This window comes from Rhamphochromis longiceps, linkage group LG19 (genome assembly GCF_057381845.1).
Source record: "Rhamphochromis longiceps isolate RC_006_pf linkage group LG19, R_longiceps_female_GT1.1, whole genome shotgun sequence".
Classification (NCBI taxonomy): domain Eukaryota; kingdom Metazoa; phylum Chordata; class Actinopteri; order Cichliformes; family Cichlidae; genus Rhamphochromis; species Rhamphochromis longiceps.
The window spans coordinates 28516258-28523526 of NC_140575.1; the positions used below are offsets into that span (position 1 = coordinate 28516258).

The 7269-nt window shown below is 40.2% G+C and overlaps 1 long non-coding RNA gene across 1 annotated transcript; it reads right to left on the reverse strand.

Moving 5' to 3' along the window:
- Positions 1 to 5000: 5000 nt before the first annotated feature.
- LOC146646993 (uncharacterized) lies at positions 5001 to 6596 on the reverse strand. Its single transcript, XR_014908725.1, has 3 exons — positions 6251 to 6596; positions 5684 to 5760; positions 5001 to 5595 (listed from the first exon to the last, which is right to left on the reverse strand). It is a non-coding gene; the product is annotated as an uncharacterized LOC146646993 (long non-coding RNA).
- Positions 6597 to 7269: the final 673 nt, after the last annotated feature.

A 7269-nucleotide genomic window follows, 5' to 3' on the forward strand; every position in this document is an offset into this window, starting at 1 on the left:
GTATTCACACCTATGGGGCAATTTATACTAATCAATTAACCTATCCCCACAAACTGCATGTCTATAGACGTGTGCCCGGAGGGAACCCACGCAAACACGGGGAGAACATGCAAACTCCACACAGAAAGACCCCGGCCTGATGGTGGAATTGAACTCAGGAAAGGGTTAGGGCAAAACATAATCTCACTTAAAAAGTTTTCATTTAGGGTAACTTGGAATCTAATACATCCATGGTTTCTTGTAATCTTTTTGAAGCGGTCTTTTTCAGAGCAATAGTTCTTCAGGCTTTTAGTTTTTAGACATTGATTGCTGTTTCACTCATTTTCAGTCCAGTCCATTTACCTGACCATTTTAGTGGCGTTTTTTTTTTTTTTTTTGTTTGTTAAGTCAATTTATACTGGACAGAAAATGGATTAAAAAGCAGCCAGCATCCAAATAAGTGCTTTAAATATCCTTCAAGAAGCCTCGAGAAGTATTCCAAAAGACTATTTACAGAAAGACATTTAAGAGAGTTCAGGCTGTGTTAAACAGTAAAGGTGGTTATACCACATATTGACCTTCAAGCTCTTGAAAATTGGGCAAACTCTGTTTTTAGCTTATATAATGCATTTCTGTGTATGTTTACATATTTTTTGCCTAACAGGAAAGAAAGTAAAAAATGACAGTAGAAAAGTATACATAGCAAACAGTGTTTTTGACAAACTAGGAACAGTTAAACTGCCAAAACAAAGTTTGACTCGTCTTTTACTGAACTCCAACACTGATTTTAGCGGGATAATAAGAGGCCACTGTATACTCTGCAAGAGATCTGTAATTCATTTGACTTTAAAAGAGCTCAATTATAGTTATTGATTATTTATTCCCCTTTAAAGCGAGTGAACTCTTGCAAGGGCACTCTTATGATTCATGCTGCCCGCTAAAAGGAATGGCTTTTAAATATTGGAAGAGCTGTTTGAAGGAAGGATTGCTGAATATTTAGAGTTCTATTGCTTTCATTTAGTTTGGCTGATGTGAAGTTTAGCCGTTATTCTCTCTAGTATTCCTGTCCTCATCAGCCTCTGCACTTTCACAGATGATGTCTGTTTCATAGACATGGCGAATCGCATTCGTACCAGGCTTCTTCAGGAGAGTGGGCTGAGAAGTTTTGATGAAAACTAGATAAAGGCTGTGAAAAAAGAGAAGATCAAATCAGCAACTCCATCAGCCCTCATAAGAGCTGATCCCCCCTGCCCCGAGAGAGCTTGTGGGATCACAATACTTCCCATAAAACAGCGGGAGCTTGGCCAGCCAACTGAAAAGGACCTGCCTCTCATTGGAGTGAGAGATCACTGAACTGGAGAAGGGAAAGAGTAGAGAGAAAAAGAAGAGGTTTCTCCTATATGCAGGTTGAATGAGGGTCTCAGTGGTCAAACCTATAGAATTAAAACAGAAATGGTGGAGTGGGAGGTGGAGTGGGAGGTGGTATGTGGGGACTGAAGAAAGGGGGAGTTGTTGGTCATTATACGAAGCCTAAGTAGAACACCAGCTCCTCATTCTCCTCCTCCTGAAGGTTCACATCCCTGCTGTGTTTACCACAGCCCCCCTATGGATTCTATTAAATCAGACAGGAATAAGAGGGAGAACTGCATGCCCCCACTGTCTTGCATTTACCTGAGGCTTAGCCTTTTGACCTCAGCTCTGCATGTTTGTGAAAGGAACAAATCATATTCCTGATTAAGTTTGAATGTCTTTATCATAAAATCTTGTTCACTAATTTGGAACAAAAGAAAGTTCTTTTTATGATATTTGTTAAGATAATTACAAGGTTTATTAAATTGCCCTTTCAGGGTTATGGTATTATTTTTAAAGCCTCATTTTAAGCAATGTATAGTCATTTGTGCTTTTATTTAAGACTGTAGGTATGCTTTCCTTGTTTTCAGATAAAAACAGCATGCAGAAGCATTGCTGCATAATGCAGCAGCCTAAAACCTGCCCTTTAAACTCAAAGCTAAGTGGGGAAAATGACTGGGCAAATGAATCATTTCAAGTTATAGAGCCGTTACCTGGTTGAGGGGACATGTAAGTATGAATGCATGGAATAAATATGTCGTGGCTTTATGAAGTGTGAAATGGACCAATGCAAAGGCTCTCCCTGTTTGTTGCTCATTGTGGAGGTGACTCCACATTTATGAGCATTTACACCCCCGAATCCCAGTTTGCAAACTTAAATTTATGGGTCCAATGGCACTTAAATTTTTACTAGTAAAAAATATTTAAGGAGTTGGTTCATTCACATAATTGTTATTTATCTACCTCCTTGGGGTGAAAGCAGAACCAAATTGCTATTTCCATTTAGAGGATGGAATGGCATAATGATGAACACATTTATAAAGTGGCTGTGTTTTTTACAGAACTTATGCCTGTGTCCAGGGGCTGCAATTAAAATGGTCTGTACACAAAATTGTGAATCCTATTGACCCACCAAACCCAGACACTCAATACAATTTGCTCATTATCTGTTTAGTTGGCTGGTTGTGTTTGTCATCAACTAAGTGACCCTGTCTAAAAATCATCAGTACAAATTGATCAGTTTCATATTCTAAAATACGGCTTAGTTAGGACTTTCTGCATGTGGGATGATAAGAAAGTTGGGTCATATATCCATCCAATATATTTTCATTATTTAAAATTCATTCTCATGCATGTACACCCAGAAAATCTCCATTTTTTAATGCAACCATGTTAAATATAGATAAATTACTCTAGTCCATGTCCATTCTCTGTCTTCATTCTCTTCTTTCATTCTGTTTTTTTTTCTATCCCTTTTTACTTTTCCATTTGTCCAGTTGGTATACCCCACTAAGAACATGATTGCCACAGGCCTGAACCCAGTATCCACTGATTGTGTGGTTTCAAGTCACATCATGGATAACCTTTGACCCCAAAGTCAGCTCTGGCTCTTAGCCTCAGTGTGCAGCTGTGGTGAGAGTTGGCATTCCTCCCCTGCAGGTCAGAGCACCATTAGCCTACACTGTAAGGAATGCAACACCATTTGTAATGACTTTACAATTGACAATAGCAATCAACGTGAAAAACAACTGATGACCTCTCACTTTTTTTTCTCTAAGTGGTCTTGGGGGAAAAAAAAGCCTCTTTGCTAATTGTCCACCAGTTAAATGTTTTTGTGTTGCATTTGTTTATCAAACCATACGAGTGATAAATTGTAGAAGACCTATTAAATGTCAAAAATATGCATCCTTATTTGGATGTAAATATATCATTCATGGTAAATTTACGTGATAAACGATTTTTAAAATCTTAGAACAAGATTTGTGATCTCTCTTGTTGCACTATATAATGGGATTTTAATGGATCTGATAGTCAAAACACATGTTCCAACTGAGGCCCAGGATGTAGGTAAGTTTGGTCAGTGTGACCAAAGCACATATGGTACCTGTTCTCCACACCATCTGAATAATTTGCCCAAAAGCGCTATATTATCTATTTTGCCGTTATTTTATTATACTTCTTTTCTTTTTTTTTCCAAGTGATTTTCTTTGTTTTTCTCAGTTTACTTCTAACTTCTTTTTGCCTTGTGTTTGGTGCAAAGTACTAGACTGATGCACTGCTGTTTTCGCTAAGTTCTTCTGAGTGGTAGTGAAAGACTAGAGACATCTCTAAGCCTTCTGGGACCCCACAGCCACAAGTGTCTGCAGGGCTGTCTATGATAGAGTCTGTTTTGTTAAAGTAGGAGAAAGAGAAAGACCTCATAGTTTTTCAAACCCTTTGAAATGCTGTTTTTGTGATCGATTCACAGACCAATTCAGGGAACCCAGAGGAGCAAACCCCTGCTCATATGCTCCAGGGAAGATCATAGTTTTTTGAAGCTGATGGTATTTGCGTTTTATGCAGGCAAGCTGTGAAACGTGTTGATTTGTTCTGGGCATCAATTGCTCCACAGGCTTTCAGATGAAGATGTTTACCCACTGTGAACTTCTTGCCAATTTATCTCACTGAGGGACAGAGAGTCTTACTGTTTTCCCCTTTGTCTTCCTTGCCAATCCTCCACTTCTCTTATCATCTCTCCCATTTTATCTTTTTACCACACCTTCTTAAAACTTCTCCACTTTCCCCTTTCTTTCGCCCTCCCTGTTAAAGTTTTCTACATACCGAGAAGAGTGCATTTTGCACAAATTTATCAAAGCTGACACTAAGAATAAACTTTTTTTCCTTTGGTCTGAATGCTTAATGATTGTTCCTGTCTTACCAGCGCAGATGGTTGTCGGATAATGCAACCCCAAACGCTGGGGTATGTCTTTGATCTCTTTTGACTAATAGTGATGGCATGTTTTTGTCGAGAGGGATCATGGTTAGCTATGTCAAATGGGGATTTCATCAGGGCAGGAAATGTCTGTTTTTTGTATTGCTTTACATACAGAGATCAACTTAACTGAATGTTGAGAGGACGTCTCTGTATTGTAGATAAGGTGAAAAGATGTATAACTACTTGTTGTGGCTTATTAGTGATCATTGTTTGAGTTGTTAATCGCTTGTGTGCTTAAAACACTCATATCTCAGTCGCTGATTTGATGGATACCTTCAAAACTTCAAGCCCAAGCACACTAGCACATTGCCATAGAGACAGTGAGAGATAGACTGGGTATACAGAGGCTAAATGTTATTACATTCACATTCTTGTAAGTTGTTCAGAAATGTTACAGTTAGCTGCTCGTGGTTTGATAGATTGACACACTACTTGATTGTTCATGCCATGAAGTGAGTGCACCTGTGATGAATAGTACCTCTATTATCATTCTTTAAGTCAATTAATCAAACCTTCCTGAAACATTTCCACCACTTGCTACCCAGAAATGTAGAGATGAATCGCATGTCTTCCTGAAGGCAGAAGGAAAAGAGTTAAAGTTGAATATGATGGGTTCTCCCCCAGGTTTCTACCCCCATCCCTTCTTTCTTAGGCTCCCTTACCAGTCTAGTGGTGCACTTGAAAGACACTTTTCCAGTATTAAGCCTCAGAGGGAAATTTCAGCATACAAGCTCTTAGCAGTCGATGTGAGATGGTAGTGTGGGGTGCGGTGAAAATACCAAACAACTCATGTTAAGTTATTTTTCCACGAAGGGAGCGGAGAGACAGCTGAAAGGGACATGTTTAGACAGTTGCGTTTCAACAGGGCATTCCTCAGTCACTACCATGCACACATATTCATATACATAGGCATCTGTCAATGTGCTATACTTCATTTAGATACCACCCCCAATTTAAACAAATATATAAATAAGAAAATACTGGGCAGGGTTCCTGACTCATCCATTACTCTCTGCAACCATGTGCACCCACATACTGAAGGACATTCCTGTCCTTCTGCCAACAAGCTACACACACACACACACATTGCCACATATGTGCACACTAAGACAAACATACAAACGCATGTGAGGTTGATTAGGAAGCTGTGGTCAGTTGACAAATAACATGGTGTTCATATTTTGCCTGAGGCATGGTAGCAGTAATGATTCAATAATTGTCCTGAGTGCTCAACGTTCACTTCCAATCAGCATCCAGAAAAGCTTTGCAGCTGGCAACCCACGCTTTGTAACCTGCAAAGACACACACTTAGACACATACTCACTTAACCACAAAGATTTAGTTGCAACTGTGGTTAATGGGAATAATTAGTGTATTCACATTGCTCATCTTTTTGCTCTCACGTTTGTTATGCGATCCCTCTCTGCTGTTATATCCACTGCAGCCACGCCTGTAGACTAGGAAAGATAAGAACATGTGGAATTAGTTCCTCGCAGTCATGCTCATAACTTGTTGTGATATTCACTTTGGTACACCTGAGCTTGTAATTGAGAAAAGTGACCCTGTGCCCTAGAGCTAGACTGAGAACAGCATTCGTAACTCACATGTTACATGTGTGATCTATCCCACATCTCTATAGCAAGGCCCTTATCTGGGTCACACTGGGAGATGCAAAATCTCTCTTTCTCTCTGTTTACACTTAGAGGAAAACCATTTCAGCAAATCAGCACACTTTCCATGATATCACCCAGCGCCTAAAATGGCAAAACATCTTATCCAAATCAAAGCACTATTATTCTGCATAGCGGAGTTGGAGATTCACTGGAAAAGACTCTTCCCCATATCTCATGCAGACTTTAATTAGTGACAAATTTAGCCTCTGGTCTCAGCTTGCTCAAACATGGTCCCTCTTTAAGGTTAGTTCTGCTTGAATATTTTACCACTGACCTCTCTGAAAGGCTGCCAAGAATGTCAGATATCTTAGATGCGTAGGAGTGCCTTGCTGAGTCTCTCCTGGGTTGGTTGGTTGCCTTCTCTGCTCTGTGTTTCTTCCATTAGCAGTGCCCTCTGCAGGATGCCTGGACTGCATGTGATGATGTAAGCACATTTCTTCTGTGCTGTGCAACTGCCTGTGGCTATGAAGCGATGCAGGGCAGACGGTCTTTTAACTCTCTCTCCCTCGCTCTCTCACACACACACACACACACACACACTCTCTCTTTTGCCTGTTTTTGCTTTTGCCTCAAATACAAATTGATCCGGTCTTTATAAGGTTTAGATACATAAAAGCTGCATCAGGTGTTGCCGTTAGAAAAGCTGATATATCCATAGAGCACTCCTCACATTGGGCTGGGCAACACCCACTGGATGGGAATGTGCATAATCACTCAGATGCTGTTTGTTGTGGGAGAAGATATAACATGACTGCCGGCTAAAGATGGCATATCACAGGGAGACAATCCAGGCAGCCTATAGCCATGTATGATTATGATTTTGCAGTAGAAAGCTGATGGAAAGTGAGCCAAAAACAAACAAAAAACTGACAGCATATTTCACACTGATACAGAATGGACAGATTTCCTGCTTATGTGTGAATACAAAATGTGAGACTGACATTGAATGGAAACTGATACTGTATATGGAAGATCATCCAGAGTTGTCCTCGTGTGTGCGAGGCAGATGATGGGGGGCTGGTTAGTTGGTCTGTCTATATGAAACTGCTTAGTAAAAGCCTTCAAAGTGTACTTGGTTTGAACAAAGTCTATATAAGGCTGTGTTGGGAGGCCTTTAGGGTCCTCCATGTTAATTAACTAATTACTTTACTAATTGGACATGTTCAATGTGGCCCTCTTTCCCCATAGCCAACCTCTTCCTTGCTATCTTATCTGAAGCCCGATAGCAGCCTTTGACGCATGGACGCAGTGAGCCTCCCCCATAGCCAATCTTCTTTGTAGCCGTGTGTCAAA